The sequence below is a fragment of the Haematobia irritans genome, chromosome 4 (assembly GCF_050003625.1).
Source record: "Haematobia irritans isolate KBUSLIRL chromosome 4, ASM5000362v1, whole genome shotgun sequence".
Classification (NCBI taxonomy): Eukaryota; Metazoa; Arthropoda; class Insecta; order Diptera; family Muscidae; genus Haematobia; species Haematobia irritans.
Genome location: NC_134400.1, coordinates 2,396,558 through 2,422,858, shown reverse-complemented (window position 1 = coordinate 2,422,858; position 26,301 = coordinate 2,396,558). Strand labels below are relative to the sequence as shown.

Genomic DNA, 26,301 nt, shown 5'->3' with positions numbered 1-26,301 from the left:
CGAGGAAAAAACTTTTATTTTCGAGAAATGCGTTTTCTATGCTATGCAAAATTTGCATTCGCATTTTAAAGACATCAAATCATTGACCTCATGACAATATTTTTTTCAGTGTGGCCAAAAAATCGATCTTCCAAAATTTGAAGCAAATTTTACTAAAAAAAGCTACAAAATAAAAAAAAATATTTTCAACTGTTGATTAAAGTTTTGTGGTTATTATGAAAACTATGGTTTCTTCGAAAGAAATGATTTATTATTTTATGATCAGTACTAATAGCAAAAACTTGTTGTGTGGGTGTAGAAATATTCCTTGAATTAAAAATGTGCCGAAGTTTAAAATATTTGTAGCTTACACTAACAAGGAAAATTGCTACTTATACAAAAAAGGAGAACTTACCCATAATGGTCTTTGATAGTATGACCTAAAACGAAAAATAAAAATTTTTAAAATGTTGATTTAATATTGAATTTAAAAAAAAAATTGTCAAAAAATAGAAAATTTTGTCAAAATTTTATTTCTATAGAAAATTTTATCAAAATTTTATTTCTATAGAAAATTTTATAAAAATTTTATTTCTATAGGAAATTTTATAAAAATTTTATTTCAATAGAAAATTTTGTCAAAATTTTATTTCTAGAGGAAATTTTGCCAAATTTTATTTCTAGAGGAAATTTTGCCAAATTTTATTCATCAAATTTTGTCAAAATTTTATTTCTATAGTAAGTTTTGTCAAAATTTTATTTCTATAGAAAAATTTGTCAAAATTTTATTTCTAAAGAACATTTTTTTAAAATTTTATTTCTATAGAAAATTTTATCAAAATTTTATTTCTATAGAAAATTTTATCAAAATTTTATTTCTATAGGAAATTTTATAAAAATTTTATTTCAATAGAAAATTTTGTCAAAATTTTATTTCTAGAGGAAATTTTGCCAAATTTTATTTCTATAGAATATTTTGCCAAAATTGTATTTCAATAAAGAATTTTGTCAAAATATTATTTCCATAGTAAATTTTGTCAAAATTTTATTTCTATATAAAAATTTGTCAAAATTTTATTTCTATAGAAAATTTTGTCAAAATTTTATTTCTATAGTAAATTTTGTCAAAATTTTATTTCTATAGAAAATTTTGTCAAAATTTTATTTCTATAGTAAATTTTGTCAAAATTTTATTTCTATAGAACATTTTGTCAAAATTTTATCCTAGAGAAAATTTTGTCAAAGTTTTATTTCTTAAAAAATGTTTACAAAATTTTATTTCTAGCCCCATCGAATGGTGGAGATTAAAAAACGTATCTGTAAAAAATGAAAAGGTAGCAATGATAATACCCTATTGCAAAAAAATGCCCCCGAGCATAAACACTCATACGTCACGGTGGCCCAACCAAAGGTAAATAAAACTAAGCAGCCTTTTCGATAAATTTTAAATGATTTTCTTTTGTAACTTTATGACCCTGACAAACCGCCATCGCTGGTTTAGTGACCTGCTATAATGACATGCAATATTCTTGAATATGGAATTGGTATCAATTAAGATTTGATCGCATTGATAATAGATAAATGTAATTTTTTTATTAAATAACGAATTACTAGCAGAACTAATAAAACAAATAATATGTCACTACGATAAAGGATCCCCACAGGTAATTATTTGTAAAAATTGTAGACACTCTTTGAAAGTTCAAATTGATATTCGAATACCGTGAATTGTATACCATTTTTGGCAAATTTTCGTTGGGTTTGCAATTATAGCTTCTAATATGATTTTAATGCGGCTAGGACCATTGCTTTGCTTCTTTTTTGTGTGCTTTTTTTCTTCACGTCCAATTCAATGTATTATTTACTTAGTCTTTCATTATGGGCACACGAACCATGAAAAGCCACCGGGCTAAGACTAAAGAAACCAGAATACACAACAAGTTACGTGTGTTTTTATAAAGAAAATACTTTCGCTTAATTTAGGGGATTATTAAAATGCAATTTTCTATGGCACGGCTTTTTACGTGGAAAAATATTGAGGGTAATTTCCTTGGAATTCACCAAATATTTGAGTTAATTCAAAAAAATTAGATGTTAATTTCTTTGAGTAGAAAGGCTGCCCCGATATGGAACAGTTTTGTATAATTGCCTCTTTATGTCACCTTACAGAATGCCTCGTACTCCAACATAATTTCGTTTAGGAAATAAGGTTAGAAATATGGGTTTGTCATTATCGTTTCATATATAGTTTTGTTGAGAAATAACTAATTCTCCATTTGTTTTTTTATACTTAATAAATGATTCACAGAAATTTGTGCATGACAAATCCATCAAAGCCATTACAACTCCAAGAATTAAGTACTACGTATAATCCATAGTAGGCCAAACCATCCTATACTTAAATCGAGGATATTACAGAACCATTTAATAAGAAGTCACCAGATGACAATTACTTTTTCCTATAGGTTGCCACAGTTGGTAAAATTCTACCAAAAATGGTAGATTTTTTACTGTTTGGTAGAATTCTTGAAGTTTTTCAAAATACTACTCTCCTTTTAATTTAAAATTTTCTATAGAAATAAATACTTGACAAAATATTCTATAGAAATAAAATTTTGATAAACTTTTCTATAGAAATAACATTTTGACAAAATTTTGAAAAAATGGAATTGAATATTGAGATTTTTTTGAAATTTCATTAAGTTTTTAATATAAATTGGTGATATTTTATTCTGTGTAGGCTATTATCCACTGATGATTAATTTTACAATCAATCTAACAATTTTTAAAAAGCCCATAGAATATCCCTTTTTACTTGTTCTTCATGCATTATTCAATTTTGCAACTGAAGTACTCCGTTTTACTCAATCAATCATTTGTCATAAGTCGAAGCGACCTTTATCCGGCATTGTGAATGAATTTCAATAGCAAATATAGCAATTTTGCAAATCCCTTAAGGATTGGGATCCATTAGAGTATGCATAGTTGATTAACTATTTAGTCCTTGAAAAAGACAAAACATTTCATGAGAGCCTATTTATTAGACAAATTAACTTGGCTCATTCAAAGTACTGGTCAACAAACTTAAATGCCATTGAACAAATGATAGAAATATTGGTAATTAATTTGCAAGTCCTTTTCTGCTATTGGAATTTCAATAGAAAGGAAAACTAATTTCCATTAAAATAATTTCTATACGTTTTTTAGTTTTCCTCATAAGCAAGTGAGGAGTTAAGGGAACTTTTTGCAATTGTCTACTTTTAGTTACTGCAGCGGTTGGTAAGACAGCCAATCAACCCAACATAAAATCAAATATTTATTTTTTCTGCCACGCTGTGTGTTATTCCCTCTCATTTAATTATAATTTTAAATGAATGCAAAAGTGTTGGATGGTAGCACTTTGTTATTCATAAATTTTAATTCAACTCCAACCGAAAGATGCTTTGCCCTCGACCATTTTAATTTCCCTATAGGGTCGTAAGAAAATAACTACAGCAGCCAGAGCACAGTGATTTTGCATAGGTGAATCCATACCACCAAAGTTATCGTTATGCGATCTTGAAGCGTTCACATTTTGCAATGTTTTTTGTTGTGCTACTTACTTTTACATTTTTGTTCCACTTTTACATTTTTATACCACCGTTTTGTCACGTTGTGCCACTTTTTTATTAATTCATTTTATATTGTAATATTTTTGGTGTTTTAAATATAAAAACGATTTTAGATATCCAATCCAATATATTTGCGATCATGTTTTCCTTGCGATATCATAATATTTTCATGCGAATACGTATATCACCTGAAAGAAAGCAAAGAAACTATTTTTTATAGTAGATAAACCAATGATTTCTAATGATAAGGAGATAAAATTACTGTTGAGTTATTCCACAATTCTTTAATTCTTATTTTTACAAAAAATGTGCCACCATTTATTGATATGACACTTATTTTGCCCCTACTTAGATTAATTAAAAAATAATGGAATTTAAGTTAGCAATTGTCTAAGGGAATTAATTATAAATTTGCCTATCTATACACTTAAAAATAATATTGACCTAATATGGAATATTATGCAACTTAAATTTTAGGTCTCGAAATTTACGCAATGCTAAGGACAAAATTCTTTAAAATAATGACATTTTAATTAAAATAAAGTTTATAATCCTTGCTTCAATTTTTTTTTCATTAAATTTAGGACACAAATATAAAAATTTTGCGTTCCTATGTTGAAGTTGTAGATCTTTGAAGTAAGGCAAATGTTCCTTAAAATAAAGAAAAACATTTTTAATTTAAAGAAATCGTCTTTAACTCATCTGACATATTGAATTTTTAAATGTAAGATAAAAATGCTTCAAATATAGGCTAAGACTTATTTTAAGTTTTTTTTAGCATTAAGAAAACCGTTTGTACTTTGAAGTACTTGGAATAATTTGGATTTTGAAACTGAAATTTGTTTGTACATGAATACCTTTATTAATATATCGCAAACAGAGAATAAAAATTCGATGAATGAGATCTGTATCCAATTTCAATTTTATCGATCCTAGATTTAAAGCCAGGGAGGTCCGTAAAAAATGTATTTTAAAGAAGCCGCATCTTTGGCTCGGAATCAATACCAAAATCCTTAAAGAAAGGTCAAAATCTTTGGATCCAAGTAAACTTTTTTTGAGTGTAGGTAACACATCATCATATCAGGCTTAGCCTTTACAAAGTGGCATTCTAATCACGGTTGCCACTATTGGTAGAATTCTACCAAAATGGTAGACTTTTTACTGTTTCGTACATTGGTAGAATTCTTGATGTTTTGGTAGACTTTGCAAAATATTCCTCTCCAACTAAGAGGTATTTCACAAATTTTCTATAGGAAAAACATTTACAAAATTTTCTATAGAAATAAAATTTTGACAAAATTTTCTATTGAAATAAAATTTTTACAAAATTGTCTATTGAAATAAAATTTTTACAAAATTTTCTATAGAAATAAAATTTTTACAAAATTTTTTTCTATAGAATTAAAATTTTCCCAAATTTTCTATAAAAATAAAATTGTGACAAAATTTTCTACAAAAATAAAGTTTTGTCAAATACAGAATTAAAATTTTGCAAAATTTTCCATAAAAATAAAATTTTGACAAAATGTTCCATAGAAATAAAATTTTGCCAAATTTTCGTTAGAAATAAAATTTGGACCAAATTTTCTATAGAAATAAAATTTTGACAACATTTTCTATATAGAAATTAAAATTTGGCAAAATTTTCTATAGAAATAAAAAGTTCGACAAATTTTTCTATAGAAAGAAAATTTTGAGAAAATTTTCTATAGAAGGAAAATTTTGAGAAAATTTTCGATAGAAATAAAATTTTGACAACATTTTTTAGAGGAATAAAATTTTGACAACCTTTTCTGTAGAAATAAAATGTTGACAAAATTTTCTATGGAAAGAAAATTTTGACAAAATTTTTATAGAAATAAAATGTTGAAAAATTTTTTTATAAAAATAAAATTTTGGCAGAATTTTATATAGAAATAAAATTTTGACTTTTCTATGGAAATAAAATTTTGACAAAATTTTCTATAGAAAAAAAATTCTATAGAAATAAAATTTTGACTAATTTTTCTATAGAAATTAAAATTTTGACAAAAATTCTATAGAAATAAAATTTTGACAAATAGTATAAGGGTAGTTTTGTGGTAAAATTTTCTTCAAATTTTGGTATATTAATTTTGGCTCGAGTGGCAACCTTGATTCCAATTCAAAAATCTTTGCCAACAGGGCTTATTAATATTTGGCTTATGGATTTCGATTCTAGCCCACTGTGCTCACTGCAACACCATGGCTTTGCATTGCATTAAATTCAAAAGGATCTGACCAAATTATTGGAAAAAAAATAACAATAGAGGAAGACCTTTAAAATTAATATGCAGTTGGCCATGTTTAACGTGTTTGTCTGGTGGTCCCATAGACATGGTCTTAGGGAGCATGTGTTTCAGTGAACATTTTTGGGCTGAATGCCATTTGGCTGGCTCATTTTTGCCGCAAGTGACAATTTACACCAACTGACAGCTGCCATCGTCATCGTCATGACCTTTGTCCATATCAGAATAAATGGACGACTTACAGTTGCAAGGAGATGACGGGGTAGAGAGATTTTGCACATAATTGAATGTGTTTGCAAACACTACAAAATGCAAAAAAACTCCTGCACTCCACCCTCTGTGGGTCCACATATATCTGTTTAGCAGAATTTAAAACTACAGGCTAATATTTTTTTACAGAACCCAACTTCAAACAAACAGATTTTAATTAGCCCAAATTTGTTTAATAACACCAAGATGACCCTCTCATATTTGGCAATATTTCGGTAATTTTATTTACCAGCCTTCGTCCTTTTAGGACCACACGTCCCGATCCGCTGACAAGTTTTACCCTTCGAATATTTAGCTGATGAGACAGTTTTTCGTGAGTGTGTGACAAAAAGAGTTAGGAGAGGTTGTCTGTGACATGAAAATTTCGTGACTCAAAAAATAGGTTAAAATTCATTGTGTGTGAGAGGACACAGAAAAAAAATATGTTTGTATTTAATCAGGAAATTTACTGATCCAATTAATTTTTTAGGATGAAAATCTCACTCGCTTAAACTGGCTACTCAATATCTCACTGATATAGAGATGTCGATTCTGAATTTTCATACTGCAGAAGGTCCTTTTGGATTCCAAAAAGGGATATATAGGATAAATTTATCTTCAGACCGCAGATCGATGTCGACGTGAATTGAATGTCGCTCACTTTTCCATCTCTAGAACGACTACGCAAACTTTGAAATCACAATATTTGTGGCTTCTCCACTGTACAACAAAAAAGGTCTCTACTACAGACTCCCTTGTACTCCTTCTTCCAATTGTCATCTTTATGATGGGCTGGCTATCCAAGCCCCTGAATAATTAATTTGCTTGTATGTGCCGCACCTTATTACGAGAATATATGAGATTTTTGTGTTGTGTAAATTTCCTTGCAAGGTGTCGAGATTTACATGATTATCATCCTGCCATTATTGTGTGGGTTAGTAAATATAATTAAAACTAAATATTTTAAGGCAAAATTATCTACCTAAAATGACAGTTAATTTTTGCCGAAGAAGGGTTTTTATTTTATCTCAAATGTGGATGGGGAACGTTTGTTATTTGTTATATGGCAATGAATATTAAAGGAGGTTGTTTCTCATAAATACAAATGAGAGATTTAACAGCAATAGCAAGGAGATATGTACATATAAGAATAATGTAATGATCTAAACTGAAATTGCCAACAAAGTAAGTTTTCTATTGTTATAAAAAAGTTGTTTGAAGTAGGGCAATTAAGAGATAGTTTATGCGGGCGATTCACCCAAAGAGAAGAAAACAATACCGTTTATTGTTTGTCATCTCTACATGCAAAAGTTATAAAAAATATATTTAAAAAATTTTTTCTATTCAGTTTGTTGTAAATTCTATCAAAGCCACACTAAAAACAATTTGATCGGTCTTTACACTAAAGATTTTGGTGTCGATTTCAAGCCAGAGAAGCGGAGAATTACACCATGATTACATTTAAGACTTTCACTCTTAAATTTAAGTTCAGCGTACTTCTTACTAGACAATCTTAATACAAATCTTAATAAAAGTAAACTCGACTTTTTGTACAAATTATGGGCAAAAACATCATTAAAATAAAAATAAGGTCTCCTACTTGTGAATAAGTGTTAGCAGTACAATCAAGCTTTAAAAGATCATCGAAATTAAAACCCGGGTTTAAATAGCAAAACTCACATTAGTATTTTAAGGACAAGAAATCTTTATACTTACTACAATATTTTTATTGATATTAGGGCCGAGTTTTGAAAATCTGGCACTGACGATCAAATATTTGAATGGTTTGTTTAGTTTTCAAGGTGTTTTGATTTGAGTAATATTTTACTCACGCTCACGCACACTCACGAGGGAGAAATCTTATTCACGCACGATATTTTTTGGTAGGACTCACGCTCACGAAAAGAAAATTTGTACTCACGCACGAAAATCTTTTAAATGTCGTGACTCACGAAAAATATCGTGACTCACGAATAATTTTATGAGTAAATTACCTATAGAACCTGACTAAAAATATGAGTATGATTAAAATTGAGAGCGTTATAAAACTTTTAACACTTAGGATGTCACTAAAATTATATATGAATTGAACTCGTAAGCATTTTATGTTCGTAAGCGGGATTATTTTTGTGAGCGTGTTTTTCATAAATTCGTTACTCACGCACACTTACGAAGATATTATTTTCGTGACTCACGCTCACGCACGACATTTGTTTGGTTAATCACGCTCACGAACACTCACGCCGTTACGATTAGCGTGACTCACGACTTGCGCGTGAGTCACGACAATTTCGTATCACGTGCACACCTCTATTAGACTCAGAAAAATATATATAAATAAATAAAAATAAAAAAATCCAAAGATCTCATTTATCGCAATTTTATTATATTTCATTTATTAACGAAGCTATTTACGTACAAACGCAAATTTCAAAGATGAGTGTCAAGATAGAGCTCGATCGAAGAATCGGCTTCGGCCAAAAATCAATAATCGGCCAGGAATCGACCTTCGGTTTTAAGAGACCGGTTAAACGAAGCCGAAGGTTTTTTAATAATTTGTTTCATATGGAATTGTCCCAGTATCTCTAATAAACGATAATAATATTGAAGTAGAACTATCCAATTTTCTTCAATTACAAATTTTAGAAAAATATTCGGTTTCGACTCCAGCCGAACATCACATTTGGCTTTGGCGGAAAAAACGCGCTAGGGCCGAATCTTATGAAATTTGCTCTTCCAGGATGCTCCAAAAATCAAATCTATGGATAGGGTAGTTTTTGGGCCATACCTAAAGTAGGTCCAGAAAGAACTTTCAGACTTAATTTTAATGGGTGGGATCCGTGAGGTAAACCCTGGTATAATAGTAGCTATTTTGGAGCCATTTTATACATATATACAATTTTGTTCTTTATATACATTATACGATTAAACTATAAAGTTTATAAAAATGTTGGCCAAACAACATAAAATGGCTATCGAATAATGTAAATTAAAATTAAATTAAAAGTAATATCGAAATGCTTAGATTTTCTCCATCTACATTGTCATTGTGTACACATAGTAAGACCACTCTGGTTTGTAAAATATCCACTGAACATTGTCCATTGAAAACATTGTCATGTGTGTTTAGTTGAACAAATAGGAATTCAGTACAAAAAAGTACTCAATTTCCCAGTACTACGTATAGAACTTTGCGTGCTTGGAATGGAAAATATTAAGCTTTGTTTTTTTTAATCGAAAATCAAAAAACATACACATTAGCCACAAGAACGCTTGTATTTGTGTGTGTGTATGTGTGGATGTTGAGGACAATTGCCAGTAAATCCAATATTACCCATTAAAACGTATATTGTTGCTTTCCTTTTTTGTGTGATGTTAATATTCAGTTTAATGTTAATCTGTCTTAAAGCGGAAATAACTTCACAACAACTAGAACAAGAAAAGTAACAATAATAACAATAGAATGAACAGCAACAACAGCAACATTTTAATAAATCTTTAATGAACTCTCAACAATTAGCCTTTGTGGTTGCTGTAACTGGGACGATGGGTTGGTAATGCAAAGCAGCATACAACCGAATAGACACTGCTAACTAGCTATCGTCTCGTTTGTAGTCAGTCCACTTACACGACCCCCAACACACCCACACATACGCGAATAGAAAATTCTCAAAAGTATTTTAATGGCATTTTTAATGAATAGATCTTTTGTTGCTCTCCTCTCTCTCTCTCTCTCTCCCCCCATAAACACAAAATTCTCCACACATGCCCTGTAGTGGCTATAGGTTTTTGTTGTTATTGGAAAGGATACGGAAATACCGCTCTTTAAAAATAGATTTTTTTGTTTTTATTTTTATCTCAATGGATTTTTTGTCCAGTTACTATCCCATGTAGAAAACCTGGAGCAGTCGTGGCCGAGCGGTTAAGGCGTCTGACTAGAAATCAGATTCCCTCTGGGAGCGTAGGTTCGAATCCTACCGACTGCGTGAAAGAGACTCTAGTCGCATATCGCTTTTTTATAGTCTACACCATTGTGTGAACACACAAATAAATAAGGTTCTGAGATTCCATGGAGAATGTAAATGTTCTTGAAAATTCCGAGTGGTTCTACCAATGGCCGTCAGAACGAATAGGAACATAGGGCTTGAAATTGCTGTTTAGATTATTAAGGATCTTCTGCAGTTCCTTGGGACCCAAATCTATTGTAAAAGATAGAGCTTAGTGCCATTATTTTTTTGTATAAAAGTAAGAAAGACATTGGATGTTTGCTGCTCTCTTGATAGATGAAATTAATATCTATATAAAATTTTATTAAGACGCAGATACATTTTATTTTGGGACTTGCTAATAAACAAAATCCAAAATTAAATAACTGCAATAAAGCAAACAACTTATCTTCACCAAACAATAGTGTGATTCGATCAATATCTCTTATTTTTCTCTTTCTCTGTCTTTTATTCGCTAATATTTGGCTTATAAATTCTCTTTCGATCTCCCTGTATACAAAATACAAAATAAAGAATAATTTAACCTACTGGAATAGAGCTAATAGTATTGCCAAATAACATATTTATAAAAAGTTTCAAAATATAAAATGTCCAAATGAACTTGTTTTTTTTTTTAATTCGTGTAATTTATTCCACCTCTAAGTTAATAGTTTAAACGATAGAGCTCTCGTTATCGCATTTTCATCTATGCTTTCCCTTTCATTTTTAACCGCCAATGAACTGTCTGCGGTGTTTGCCAAATTTCCATTTCGCGAAAATTGAAATGTTTTGACAAAGAGCCAGCCCAAAGTATGAAGAAAAAAAAGCGACCCGTTTATTTTTAATTTTTCCCATATCCTGTTTAGTCATGCAATGAATTTTGATTGAAATCGTCTTCAATCATTTGTTCATACCATTTGAATAACGTCATCGAATGACAACAGCCATTTGTTTGAATTTAATGTCCTTTGAGTCTTTGGAATGCCCGCCATAAAAATGAACAATAAAAGGAACTCTTTAGGTGGTGCTATAGGCACTGCTTGCTGCATCTGCCTTCCTCATCTTTGTTTTACTTACCCGGAAAATTATTTTCGTTTTGTTTATGGTCGGCATTTTTTGTCTTTTGTGGGCTTTCGTTTGTGGCGTTTTTTTTTTTTTTGGTTTGTTTTTGGCACTGCTTTTAATATTTCACGTATCCAGTTGTCAGATTGGGTAGACAAGCGTCGAGCACTTCCACTTGCCCGCATATTCATTGCATGGCATTCATACGCTCACTTAAGATGTCGACGACGTCCGTGTCTGCCAACATGTCTGCCTGAGAACATAAAAAGGACAACGAGGATAATAATAACTACAACAACATAGGCAACAATGTGTAAGCTAGATATTGTAGTTCTTGTTGCTGCTCTGCATCTATTCGGAAGTTCTCTTTCAGCTGTCCTTCAAAAAGGCCTCCCAGAAGAATGGCAGCAGTAGATTGTCTCACATCCAGCACAGCCGATTCTTTAGAGATTGAATTGGGGGTCTAGTGATTTTTCCTTTCTATTGTTTTCTATTTTGCACATTTAAGATTTTTTGTTTATTTGTTTCTCATTCAAAAAGTCCTGCAAAATGTCTAAATGTATGGAATGAAATCCTTTAGGTGGTAAAATGTTTCTTTTTTAGATTTTCTTGTTTATTTTTATATTTGAAGTAGCAGTTGCACTATTGAGAGAACATAACAATAGATGGAGGCCGTAGGCTTAAAAGTGACATGGGACGCATGTGGCCAAGCACTCACCATGAATTTGGTTCTAAACACAAAGGCTAAGAAATATGCCCCAGGATTCCTTTCATGAATACAGGAAAACACTAAATCTTCTTAAATTGTTTTTAGCAATAAAAAAGAAAGATATGTGGACACCAGTGCACAGTTTAAAAAAATATTTGGAATTTTTATTTTGCCTTGACTATTTTTTCTTAAATACCATATAAATAAGTCTCTAGTCTCTTATTCAATTCAGTGGATACCAATTATTTGTAATGTATTGGTTTGAAGAATAATACACCTTTATTCTTTGACATGTGACGAATTTATAAATTACCATAATTAAAAGATCCCAAATATTTTGGCCATCCTTACCTATATCATTGTATTGTCGGTTATATCCGATTTTGATTGATTTATTAAAAATAAATAAAAAAAAATCTTTTCGCAGTCGGTAGGATTCGAACCTACGCTCCCAGAGGGAATCTGATTTCTAGTCAGACGCCTTAACCGCTCGGCCACGACTGCTTTATGAATAAAAAAAATGAAACCAACTCAGTTGGGCTCCGGTCATTACCTTCATATTCTGTATTTACAAATCTTAAACATCAAAAATCTAAAAAATACGTGAACTACTAAAACCAAACACAAAGAAAATTTCATTAATATTGAGCCAAGGAAAAATTTTCATTGATATAGCGAAACATTTTCATTACAATACAAGGAAAAGTTTCGTTATTAGTACTTAGTAAGTTACCAACTATGTACCTAACTATATGCTAAGCTTAAGGCCTATGTAGCTATAGCTAACATTAATTAACTAATAATTTCATATTATTTGTTAATAAAGTTAAATAAATAAATAAATAAAATAGTACGAAAAATTCCATTGCGACAAAATTTCGTTGTATTAACGAATTTGTTTCGTTGACTTACTGCTGCCATATAACGAAACTTTTTCAGTCAGTGTACCATATGTAGTTAAACTCGTTTTCATTAAAGATTTCTAATGAATAAAATGATACCGTATTTTTAATCAAAAAATATATATCTTCGCAGTCGGTAGGATTCGAACCTACGCTCCCAGAGGGAATCTGATTTCTAGTCAGACGCCTTAACCGCTCGGCCACGACTGCTTCATACGATGTTCATGAAATATTAAAAAAAAATTAAAAAGTTTGAAAATAAAATCTCTTTTTATATAATATAAATAATAAATAATATCTTAATAAATTTATATTTATAAAAAAAAACTTAAGCAATTTTAATTTCTATTTTATATGCCCATTTTGTATGTCTAACATTGATAGCTTTTACAACACAAACGATTGGATGGCCTCTGGTCATTACCTTTACTTTCAGTGGATGCCAACTCTGAAAGATAAAACTCATTGATGGTATTTACTATATACTTTCATCAGTAATAATTTTCCATTTTCTTAATGTTGAAGTAGAAATTGAAAATATATCTCTTCGCAGTCGGTAGGATTCGAACCTACGCTCCCAGAGGGAATCTGATTTCTAGTCAGACGCCTTAACCGCTCGGCCACGACTGCTTCTTATGCAAGCCATATGCATCAACCTGAGCTGTAACCACAATTGATTAAATATTTACCAAAATAAGGAAATATAAATAAATATTTATACATATAAATATCATTGTCCGAACTGATTTATTTGATGATCATTGTTATTATTTTATTTTTACTATCATTTTTTACGAGATTACGAGATTGGCCTTAGTAAGCTGATTAGTGACATTTTTTAAGTTTTTTTTGTAGAGTTTGCGAAGTTCCAATAATTTCAGGTCGCAATTCCAACCAAGCAACTAAATTGTTTTTTTTTTTTAATCAAATTTAACTTTTTATTCACTTTTTAAAATAATGAGTTTTCTCGCAGTCGGTAGGATTCGAACCTACGCTCCCAGAGGGAATCTGATTTCTAGTCAGACGCCTTAACCGCTCGGCCACGACTGCTTCTTATGCAAACCATATGCATCAACCTGAGCTGAATCCATAATTTATTAAATATTTGCCAAAAGAAGTAAATATTTATACATATAAATATCATTGTCCGAACTGATTTATTTGATGATCATTGTTATTATTTCAGTTTTACTATCATTTTTTACGAGATTAAGTTATGCATTATCTTATTTGGCATAAGTAAGCAGATTAATGGTATTTTTTAAGTTTTTTTGTACAATTTACGAAATTTCAATAATTTCAGGCCAAACCAAATTGATTTTGTCCATTAAATTTTACTTTTTATTCACTTTTTAAAATAGCGCATTTTCTCGCAGTCGGTAGGATTCGAACCTACGCTCCCAGAGGGAATCTGATTTCTAGTCAGACGCCTTAACCGCTCGGCCACGACTGCTTATAGAGCGTGTAGACTTGATTTTATCATGCGTTTCATTGCTTCAGAAAAAGGAAAAGTTAAAAAAAATATTTAATTTTCAGTACAATTCAGTTTATTAATTTAAATAATTTAACTTAACTTTAACCAAGAATGCATCAAACGTAATTTGGCCATCAAGGCATAAATAGCATTCTAACACTAGAATGTCCTTTATTTTTATAACGCCATAAGGACGTTCGTTCAAGTCATCGGTGCATATTTTTAAATTTTTTCTCTTATAGAAAATTGTATCCTCTTAATTTGAATTTTATTATTTTCACAGGAAATAATATAAAAATTTCAGCTAGCCACATTAAAAATAAATTATAGAACAATGGCTCAAAGCTAAATAAAAATAGTAAAAAACTAATCTTTATTATTAATTAATTGCTAAAAAACGATAAAAAAAATCGTAACCATTAAATAAACGAAAAAACGCAGTCGGTAGGATTCGAACCTACGCTCCCAGAGGGAATCTGATTTCTAGTCAGACGCCTTAACCGCTCGGCCACGACTGCTTGCGGTTCATACCATTTGCAGTAATGTGGACAGTAACCAAAATTTATAATATATTCATAAAAAGTGAAGAAACTAATTTTGCATAAGGTCAGTTTTGTATACGGTCAGGTCATATCATTGTCATGTCTTTTTCGTTTATTTATCTATATTTTTTCGCACCACTATCTTATGTAATATCTTATCTGCCTATATTTATAGTTTTATAATTTTAATGTTATATAGTATTTTTTTCATAATGTGAACAAGTTCATATATGATGGCGGCAATATCTTTTCGACATAATGGATTGCTTGAGTTTGACCCACACAAATAATTAATTAGCCTGCCTTATGTTTTAAACAATTGAATATTTCTTTTGTTGTATTGTCACATTATTATATCTTTAAAATAGGGTTCTTTTCGCAGTCGGTAGGATTCGAACCTACGCTCCCAGAGGGAATCTGATTTCTAGTCAGACGCCTTAACCGCTCGGCCACGACTGCTTGTAAACAGCATGCTGGTATATTTCGTTATTTCAAAACAATTTCCAAATATACACAATGAGTAACTATGGACGGACCAAATGGCCTTGGGTAAAAATTTGTTAAAATAGAGTTTAGCATAGCAATGTAAGCTAAAAATATTGAGCTCGGTTCAATGATTTGAGGATTTCATTGATCATTCGCCAAAACTGCGACTCCTTCAATTTCTTATGATCTTCCCAGTAAAAAAAAAAAGTATTGAAAATGTTCTTTTTGGATCCGGAAGTGGTGCAAAATTGGCGCAGAAGCGATTGATTTTACATGGGCTTGTGATATTTTGTCAAATAAAGAATTTTTATAATTTTTTATGATTTTTAATACGTTCTAACGTTGGTGTGAAACGTTTGACCTCAAAGATTTGCCAAAATTCGCAATGTTTCTTGTATGGATTTAGCATTTTTCCCCTGCGAGTAATAAAAAAAATAATTAAAAGAACTTCCTGTGTAGTTAGGATAAAGAACATCTTCGGAAGGACATTTTTGGAAGTGCTTTTAGAGTTGTGCCTTTAGAACAACATTTTTTACTGGGTTGTTAGGAACCCATATTTAAGACAAGGTTTTATTAAAATCGATTAAAAATTGAACCAATTACAATCGAATACTTTTCAGCTTAAAATCTAGATTCTAACAGAAATTTCATAAAAAAAAAAACAAAACAAAACAACTTAAATCAAAATGCAACACCCTCGAAATAAATCCTTGTAAAGTTATAAATGTCTTTTATTTGAAATGAAAGAAATTAGTTTAAAAAATAAGACAAATATACTTTCCATAAATTTAAGAAATAGATCCGCTTAAACAAAGTATAAAATTGTACTCAATTTTTTTTAAGAAATCAGTTCTTAATTTTGTGCCCTAAATTGAGAGCTACCTGTTCATTCTTATAAAGTCGATATTTACTTGATACATAAGTAATGCTTACATACATAGTTATGAGAATGAATGTGCAAAATGACATAAAATTATGTGTACGCAGTCGGTAGGATTCGAACCTACGCTCCCAGAGGGAATCTGATTTCTAGTCAGACGCCTTAACCGCTCGGCCACGACTGCTTCATGGCAAACATTTAGTGATTACTTTTGTTGTATATGCATGTGTGCTACCCAAAAATCACCCTACCCAAAATCACAACTCTCAATATAGATGTACAGCAGAGTTACCGCCATAAAACCAGTTCGAAACCATGAGTTTCATTATTGGTATTGATGGGGTTGCATTTCTTTAGAGAAACTCGGGAATTTTAGGTTAAACTAAAAGCATTAAAAATGTTAATTGAAAATTTTGAACATTATTTCATACGAAAAAAGTCATATTCTCATCTCTTCTGCAGTCTTAGAAATCGTTTGATAACCTTGAAATTTGAAATTATAGGATGCGAAAATTTCTAATGTAGTCACCCATATATGAGTAAACATTGTATTGTATAGATATACATACGATATATGTATGTATATATATTATGATATGTGTACATACATTTGTACACACAGCACCAACAATTTTCCATCCGCACTATTATCCACATCTTCTTTCACTATTTGTACAAACACTTACGCTCTCATACACACACACATCCATACAAATATCCGTAAAGATAAGATTGTGGTTCTGTTTAGTGCATATCCGTATGCGAAGAAAGGACAAGTGCTGATACAGTAGTAAAAGAATAGAGATGATTTCTCCTTATTGGGCTTGAGATGAGAGAACATGTCGATAATGTGAAATGACATTGCTGGCATTAAAAATTTAAATTGACAATGGGATAAACGTAACACAGGAGTTGCATACATACAGACACACACACACACACTCACCCATTTGCGCACAGGCAGGACCCATCAGCCATCCCTTTTTTCCATCAATAATCCAATGCTGTATAGCAATCTTGGCAAGTATGTTGCTTTGTTGATAGAGAATAAAATGTTATTTTTAGTTATCAAGGAAAACAATGAGACCATTAAATCGCAGGGGCATCAGTGCTGCCAACTCTTTGAGTGGAAATAGCCAAAAAGAGCAATATTGTGAAATTACAAAAAAAAAAATATAAAATGAAACATAAGGTGCTTATTTGTTTTCGATAAAACATTTAAGATTTCTCTGTTGAAGAGCCCTGATAAGTAATGTGGAAGTTTTAAAACGTTTTTGAGTGTCACTATCTATCCCCTATTATACTGGGAAATAATCTTAAATATTATACAAAACATAAGAAAATTTTAAATTTCTCATATTTGATTATTGATTTTTAGATTGATTTCATTGGTGTTGTTTATTTACTTTTAGACCACGCTTTTTGATATATAACTGGGGAGTAATCACGGGCTAGTTCGCAACTGTCAACGTTGGTAGAAATGTACCAAAAATGGTAGATTTTTTACTGTTTGGTAGAATTCTTGATGTTTTCGTATATTTTGAAAAATATTCCTCTCCACCTAAGAGGTACTTCACAAATATTCTATAGGAATAACATTTTGACAAAATTTTCTGAAGAAAAAATTTTGACAAATTTTTCTATAGAAATAAAATTTTGACAAAATTTTCTATAGAAATAAGAGTTTGGCAAAATTTTCTATAGAAATACAATTTTGACAAAATTTTCTTTAGAAATATAATTTTGACTAAATTTTCTATAGAAAAAAAATGTTGGTAAAATTTTCTATAGGAATAATATTTTGACAAAATTTTCTGTAGAAATCAAAAACTACAAAATAAGATTTCTTATTTGGTAGATTTGGTAGTTTTTTTGGTAAAATTTTCTTCAAATTTTGGTAGAATATTTTTGAATGGAGTGGCAACCGTGGTTGCGACCCAATAATATAGTACCAATTACCAAAAAAGTGAACTAATAAAGTAAATATTGCTCCTTTACTCTATCGTAAAATTTACAACTTTAACAATTTTAAAATTTCTAGATATTCTACTTTGAAACAACATCAAGCTATCATATTATCACGCTGATATAAATTCATACGAGTTAGTCACACTGCTTCAAATACATAATTTTACATACTTCTTCTATGGATTATGTCATACGTGTCAATAGTTTTACCCATTAAAGACTACACATTGTAGTGGAGGAATTGTCTCATTACTGCCAAATCTCATATGGAAAAATTCTAGTTCTTCATGGTCCAGTTTGCGTAGTTAAATGTGAGTTATATTTCAATGTTCCAGGGTGAGGATAAAACCAAGAGCAAATTTAAATTGTTTCTCCTCTAAATGGTATAGAGGAGTTTCTGATTTCTCTAAGAAATTGAAATAATAGAAGTGACCACTATGTGGTTTAGGGTATAATAAGTACTATGGCTCTTGTCTTCAAATCAGAAAAATATGCCAATAATAAAATAAAATAAATAACAACAACATAAAATTAACCCAAAGACAACTGTATATTTATGTTTCTAGGATATATCTCTCAATTTTTTATGCAATCTGCATGAAATTTGATTCAGGCTTTAAAATTCTACTTTTCCCAATTTGGAAAATGTGGAAAATGCGACCTTTATTTTTATATATTTTTTACTTTTTATTGCAGTAGTTTATATAAAAAACGATATAAAAACGATAATTTATATAAAAAAACGAGCACATGTAAGCAGAAACTTAGCTTAGAAATGGATGGGATAACAAATAATCTCTCTAGTTATTTTCAAAGAGATTTAACCAATGACACTGCGTTTGCTAGATGTTCAATTATATGCAATCGTTTATCACACTACAAACTTCTATTCTTAATAATTTCATATAAATTCACCCTCATTAATTGATGTGTACCATTCAATAGATAGACAATTACTCTTACTATCTCTCTCCCTCTCTCTCTCTTTCTCTCTCTGCCTCTTACAGTGCCTATTAAACTGTAGTAATATTGCTATTTGTTGGGTGTGAGGTTTCTAATTGAATAGGCAGGCGGCCACTAAACAATGCCATCATAGGACCATTGAAGTGTCATAAGTTCTCTGGTGATTGACATTATGCTTGTTAGGGTTGCTATTAATAAATTACTAACCACATTTAAACATGATATCCACCTCCACCACTTTCCAGCAACCAGCACCTACATTTTCACTCTCCCAGTTACCTTAACTTGTCTCGAAAAAGTGGGTGGGTGGATGGGTTGTTGTATGACATTGCTTGAGTTGGGTAGTGTAATGTTAGGAGGTTAATTTGGGTTTGGTGGGCTAAAGAGGTTTACTTGAACATCTCTAGTATCAGTAGTGGCAGCATCAATGTCTTCGTTGTCTTCGAACTGAAGCTAAATGAATGTTTTCACCGGTAAAACACATTTATGGTTTACAACCATAAGAAAGTAGGCTGGTCCATTGTGTCTTCAATAAGCGATGCTGTGAACGTGATGTGTTGCGTGTGTATTGTACATATTTATGTATGTGTGTTGTGTGTGTGTTCAAATTTACAACATTCATACAATTAGTTCCTACATTCAAGGATATAATCATTAAACGACAGGAAACGTGTTCTATCATCCGTTGTAGGCATTAGTCTGTTGATAATTGGCGACTGTCGTTATGTGTGGCCTACCCGCACCATAACCACCATCACGATCCGTTTCTTTAGCGGTTGCATTTTCTTTGTTGTACAATTAAATAATGAATAGACGATGAATAGACAACAAAGTGAATCGTTAAAATGTAAACAGTAAAATAGGGTTTTAAAGAAATCGTAACATAATTTCGTAGAGTTTTGCTTCAGAGCTATTTTAGAACGATTTATTTTGTTGTTTAGCAAATATAACTATATTCATTCGTAAAAGTAATTTTTTCCTTCAAAATTTTATTTCTATGGAAAATTTTGTCCAAAAATAAAAATAACAAATTTTATTTCTATAGAAAATGTTGTTATTTTTTTTCTATAGAAAATGTTGTCAAAATTTTATTTCTATAGAAAATTTTGTCAAATTTTTATTTCTATAGAAAAGTTTGTCAACATTTTTGCCAAAATTGGATTTCTATAGAAAATTTTGTCAAAATTTTATTTTTATAGAAATTTTTGTCAAAATTTTATTTCTATAGAAACTTTTGCCAACATTTTATTTCTATTGAAAATTTTGCCAACATTTTATTTCTATAGAAAATTTTTATCAAATTTTATTTCTGTAGAAAAATTTGTCTAAATTTTATTTTTATAGAAATTTGTGTCAAAATTTAATTTCTATAGAAAATTTTGTCAAAATTTTATTTCTAAAGAATTTTTTTTCAAAATTTAATTCTATAGAATATTTTGTCAAAATTTTATTTCTATAGAAAAATTTTCCAAAATTTTATTTCTATAGAAAATTTTTCCAAAATGTTATTTCCATAGAAAATGTTTCCAAACTTTTATTTCCAATTTTATCTCTTACATTAATCTACCAAAAAGTAAAAAATACCATTTTACGTAGAATTTTTCAAGCTGTGACAACCGCAATTCTGATTCAATTTCGGACCTTACACTCCTCTCCCTATTACACAGCATCTGTAAATCCTATCAGACTCTTTTTGATTTTAAACTTTATGTTTAGATTTCCGTCTTTCAAAGCCGGGTTTGATCTTGCCCAGAGAACTTGATTTAACACATTGTGATATATTTGTCTTTCTGACGAAGTAGCATATTTCTGTCATCACCGTGTCCCTGGATCCCTTTATAGAGGCGATCACTTGAAGCTGGTCTAAGAATCTAATGTCACGAAAAGCTTTTTCGATATCAATGCATACAACTACATTGTAAATATTTCAAGCGAATGATCTTTTTATACCACATACCAGGGTGTAGGGTCGTCCCCATCAAAAATTCCAAACCTTATGCTTGCTGTTGAAAACTCCGATTGGAATCCATAAGAACAATAAACACATTCATATTTTTCACTACACTTCTAATTGACATTGTGAAATATATTACAGGATTTTTTTTATGACTAAAATGATAATTAGTCATAATTATAATTATGATAATTATGTGCCACCTCTTGCAAGTTTTTACAGGGGGACAAATTCCAGCAAAAACTTGGAACTCTCTATTTCTCAAATGTCAAATTTGATCTCCCTTCATTTATTATCAAAAATTAGCGGCTATGTGAACGGAGCCAACAACATCATTGTCCTTACGTGCGTATACTTTATTTAATTGTCTCATAGATTTCAGTTAGTCGAGGCGCATACGTTTTGATGTTTATTCATATACTATCACTCATACGCGCAATGACAATGAACACTAATGAAGTTATCATTATAAAAATGGACCAGAAGTTCCTTTAACAAATTCAGTGTTGTGGAAATAAAATGTTTAATGCATTACAATGTAGATGAAATAGATAAGCCCATCCAATAACGATGATAAACCAAAATTGACCTTGGTCTAAATTGTTTTAAAATACAATTAATCTTAAATATCCACTTTAAATTCAATAAAGAATGATTTCGATTTAAGATTCTTGATTATAAGGATTAGTATAATTAGTATATAATTAGTATATGTATAAATAATTAAATTTTTAAATTTAAGCATTCTTTATGGAAATATCAATTGCCCATTGAACTGTGAAAAATTATAGTACATTTTAATGATATGTGAATAAAATGGGAAAAGAAAATCACAAGAGTAAGAGAAACAATTTGTGAAAAAAACTGACATTCAAAACCCTAGATGGATGATTAGGGATTTTTTTTTTTGACAAGTGCCTAAAGGGACTTTATTTGTTTTCTTGAATTTGTCAAATGATTCGAGTATAACCCTATTCCGACAAGTGTGAGATAAGAAGACAATATAAGCCTTCGTCATGTTTTATTTACTTTTCCGGGCATGTGCAAGTCTATGTGTATTTTGTGAATGAAACGCCAGAATCTATATCCAAAAATACGTTTATTGAAAGGCAAATTTATGTATATTTATTAAGATCTAAAAGCTTCACGTCATTTAGGACATTTTTAGCTTCACGATTCAATGAATTTGTTAAACACATGAAATTCTTAGCAATGGGGGATTTGAAGCTGAACTCAAAACATTTTCATCAGAAATATTCCGGCAACGAATGAGGTCATTGATTGCCAATTGATATATACAAATACTATATATATAGATATATATTTTCTTAAGTAATACTTAAAGTACAGATATATAAAATTTGTCTACCAAAATTTTGATCTTAAGAGAATATAAGCGAATAAATTATGGATTATTTGCTCTTAAAGAACACAAGGTAATTTCTATTGTCTAAAATTTCATTTGCACTCCAAAAAAAAAAAAAAAAAAAAAATATGAGAACTATATGACACTAAATTGGCTTTAGTTCATGGAATTATTATGTTTTGAGAAAATTTTCTTGAATTAATTAATTACTTTATTTTCTTAAGTAATATTTAAAGTACAGATATATAAAATTTGTCTACCAAAATTTTGATCTTAAGAGAAAATAAGCGAATAAATTATGGATTATTTGCTCTTAAAGAACACAAGGTAATTTCTATTGTCTAAAATTTCATTTGCACTCAAAAAAAGACATGAGAACTATATGGCACTAAATTGGCTTTAGTTCATGGAATTATTATGTTTTGAGAAAATTTTCTTGAATTAATTAATTACTTTTAATATTTAGGTAGAAAGCCTTTGCTTTTAGTACCTCCCACATTCAATATCACAATTTAATTTTTTTTAATAAATAAAGAAAATTATTATTATTATCATCAGAGAAGTTCACCAATGTGGTATCACAATGAACTGAATAGTCTAAGTGAGCCTGATACATCGGTCTGTCACCTAAACTAACCTAACCGATCATTATTATTATTATTTTTTCGTTACGTTAGTACGTTAGTTAAATGAACTAAAAAATGGGGAAAAACTATACACAAATGAAGCATAAAGATTTTCTAAGTTCGTGCCTCCCACAAAATAGTTCAGAATTTCTTAAAATTTGTAAATTTTACTAAAAATTCGCCCATCATGAACTTTGTAAGGTACTAAAGACAATTTTGCAATTTTGAACTCCAATTTTTTCTTTCAAACTTCGAAATTTCCTTTAAAGTAAAAAAATAATTATTTATACATTTCTACATTTTCTTGAATTTGTCGACAAATACTTGCTATTTTTTGTGAAATCGGCATGACATCTGCGTTTATAATACAATTTTGTTAAAAATTTCTAAAGTTAACCAAAATTTTCCTTCCTGGTGGGTTCACTGTATTTTGAATATGGGAACCAGTTTTTTGGTTACTTCCATAGACCACTAAAACAAAATTTATTTTAAAATATAACGTTTAGACATCATTGTCAAAGCAATACAAAATGTTCTCTCTCCTTCTCACACACATACAACCTCTTTGCTCCACCACATACTTTGTTAAAATCAATTTCTCTTAATCAAGCCTAAAAGTATGCAACTCGAATTCGTAGCACACCTAAAATGATTAGAATGACCTTCAGGAGGTTCACATTATTTGTGCTCAACCCTGAATGGAGTTTCCTTTAGTAGGTATTGTGTTGACATTGTACACAAACAAATAAAATCACGGTCATGTTGATGGATAAGGCAAAAACAAAGACACCAAAACATCTTAGATACAGTCTCATACTCAATAATAGTCTATCTCGTACACTCTCACACCTATATGTAGCAAGAGAGTAGACTACCCTCGAAGGGTTTTCAAGCAGCAACGAGTAATACTAACACAACTTCAATAGCATGGAAGCTAAAGCAAACAAATTTTACAACATATCATTAAATAAACTCTTGGTCATAGAGAGATTCTTCCCACCCGACCAAAGTGCCGAGAAATGGCGAAGGTTCGCTAAAGCGAACATTTTTCGAAATAAATTAACGCGGAATTATTCGAGAAAAGTTCGATAATAGACAAATTTCGAACGTTGTTTTTTTCGAAGTAATAACGAATATTTTTCGGCTTATTTGTTGGTGTTCCGCCATGTTTGGTTTTTAGAAAGACAGAGATTAAAAAGTCATTTCAGTTTAAGAAATTGTTAAGTGTGGGTGAAGTGTCTTAGCGAATCTAAAAAGGTAAGTAATTTATTTATATATCTTTTAGAAAATTACCAATTTTCTTTCTTGTTTAATTTGCAGATGTATCCAGGAAAATGTTACTCATTATAGTCGTTTTCAATAATAGCCACGACCGGCTTAATAAGAAATTCCGCGCAAAGAAGTCAATGCAGTGCCTTAATTCACTTCAAATATATATTCCTAAATATAAATATTTTGTTCGCAACACTAATATCTATATTATTTTGTATTATAGTTATCTATATTGTGTTGTAATAAAATAAAAACAAACTTGAAAATTTTCTTTTACTACACAACTTATAATGGGAACAAAATGGGAATAAAACAGTATAGAAAACCTTCGAAAGCGGAATGATATCGAATACGAAAACGAATTCGAAATAGATTCGTTAACGATCAATTATAGATATCGCGAAACCTTCTTTAACGAATCACTAGCAAGCCTTCGAAAACGAAGAGTTTGCTGGCAGTAACAGCACGACAGATGAACGTTTTTCGAAATTTTTTTCGAAGCATTCTCGATATCGTTTTCGATAGTTTTCTTCGAGAAAAAAACCGAGAATATTTCTATATCGAATACGATAACGAACGTTGTGGTCAGGTGGGTTTTGCCACCACAATTTTTGTCAGAGTGTGTGTGTTCGAGGGTTTTAGTTTTTGCCCGGCAGATACATGGAGCTCATTCATTCCAACTACAAGTTCAACTTGAGAGATTTGAGGTAGGCTTCTTAGTGGATTTTTGTTGTGAACTGACATTGCTTGCAGCAACAGTACAGCAATCCCCCAAAAAGAATGCAGCCATAAAAATGGAAATTTTAAATTCACAAGGTACTTGTGTCGCCAAAAGAAACAACCAAAAGTTGTTGTAGCCTTTTCAATTACCTACAACCAAACATTCAAGTTCCGAGTTCAGAACAGAATGCAAAGCTTTGTTATGGCATCGTGATATACCTCGGGGGAAATATTTTTTTTATTTACAATTATCTTAAATAATTGTCAAGACATTAACAAATGAGTTTTTGGTAAGCAAAAAATGAAAATACTAAAGCAAATAGTTGTCGGGAAAATGAAGATAACGTCCAAAGGCCCAATATTAAAGGCAGGCGCAAAATTTGAGATTACAGTAATATTTTATTGAATACACGATTAAAAAAATACAATTAAGGGTGAGTACTATGTTCGGGTTTTTCACCAAAACACTAAATTAAAAGTACAAATATATTTATGAAGATGATTATATTTTGATCAAGTCTTGCCAAATAGTGGATGGAAAAGATCCAAGAAATTTATTGTAAATAATTTTATATTTCTAAATCAATTAATTAAAAAGGTAACCGTGAAAACAACCTGGTTTTCAGCTTGAAAACTGAACATAGTTCTCAGCTTAAGATGCAATTCAAAGGAGATAAAGGTTCTAAGTTCAGAATTAACTAATCCAATGTTTTCCTATCTCATACGAAAGCCATCGTTCGGAAAAAAGGAAAAAATGCATTTCTTCTATATCGAATGGAAAGTCATTTCATATTTTGCCGATCAATAAGAGTCGAAAGAAGACAAAAAAATAAAACCATTTTAAAATTTTAATGAATGAATGTCAAGCTATAAATTTAAAAAAAATATTCATTTTTGAAATTCAATGAAACCGAACTTTCAAATCTAAAAAAGCTCGGATTGATTTGAATTCGAGTGGGGGTTTTTATATACTCCAGAAATTCAAAAGATTTCAAAAGGGATTTACACCAGGCTTATAAATGGTAGGAGTGTTTGGACAAACCCCATTTCATGACTTTCTTCCTAATTTTCGATTCTTCTGTTATCTATATGATAACTGCATATCACATTGATGATGCTCCTATTTTCATAGATTTTCTTTTATTACTTGAATATTTAAGATTTTCCCATATTCCAAACTTCTGTTGAAAGAAAAAATTGTTATATGTATTTTTGAGGCCATGGTAGCTGCCTAAACGGCCCTGTCTTATATGCAATAAATGCAGAAAATATAAAATAAAAGGCA

At 30.3% G+C, this 26,301-nt stretch overlaps 1 protein-coding gene and 9 non-coding genes across 11 annotated transcripts in view; 2 read left to right on the top strand and 8 right to left on the bottom strand.

Moving 5' to 3' along the window:
- The window catches only part of LOC142232929 (uncharacterized), a 48,662-nt gene that overhangs the window by 16,761 nt on the left and 5,600 nt on the right, over window positions 1-26,301 (top strand). The window lies entirely within an intron of this gene.
- On the top strand, window positions 10,011-10,092 carry TRNAS-AGA (transfer RNA serine (anticodon AGA)). The gene has a single exon. It is a non-coding gene; the product is annotated as a tRNA-Ser (tRNA).
- Window positions 12,286-12,367, bottom strand: TRNAS-AGA (transfer RNA serine (anticodon AGA)). Its single transcript has one exon. It is a non-coding gene; the product is annotated as a tRNA-Ser (tRNA).
- TRNAS-AGA (transfer RNA serine (anticodon AGA)) lies at window positions 12,894-12,975 on the bottom strand. The gene has a single exon. It is a non-coding gene; the product is annotated as a tRNA-Ser (tRNA).
- On the bottom strand, window positions 13,314-13,395 carry TRNAS-AGA (transfer RNA serine (anticodon AGA)). Its single transcript has one exon. It is a non-coding gene; the product is annotated as a tRNA-Ser (tRNA).
- On the bottom strand, window positions 13,734-13,815 carry TRNAS-AGA (transfer RNA serine (anticodon AGA)). The gene has a single exon. It is a non-coding gene; the product is annotated as a tRNA-Ser (tRNA).
- On the bottom strand, window positions 14,137-14,218 carry TRNAS-AGA (transfer RNA serine (anticodon AGA)). The gene has a single exon. It is a non-coding gene; the product is annotated as a tRNA-Ser (tRNA).
- On the bottom strand, window positions 14,676-14,757 carry TRNAS-AGA (transfer RNA serine (anticodon AGA)). The gene has a single exon. It is a non-coding gene; the product is annotated as a tRNA-Ser (tRNA).
- On the bottom strand, window positions 15,159-15,240 carry TRNAS-AGA (transfer RNA serine (anticodon AGA)). The gene has a single exon. It is a non-coding gene; the product is annotated as a tRNA-Ser (tRNA).
- TRNAS-AGA (transfer RNA serine (anticodon AGA)) lies at window positions 16,250-16,331 on the bottom strand. Its single transcript has one exon. It is a non-coding gene; the product is annotated as a tRNA-Ser (tRNA).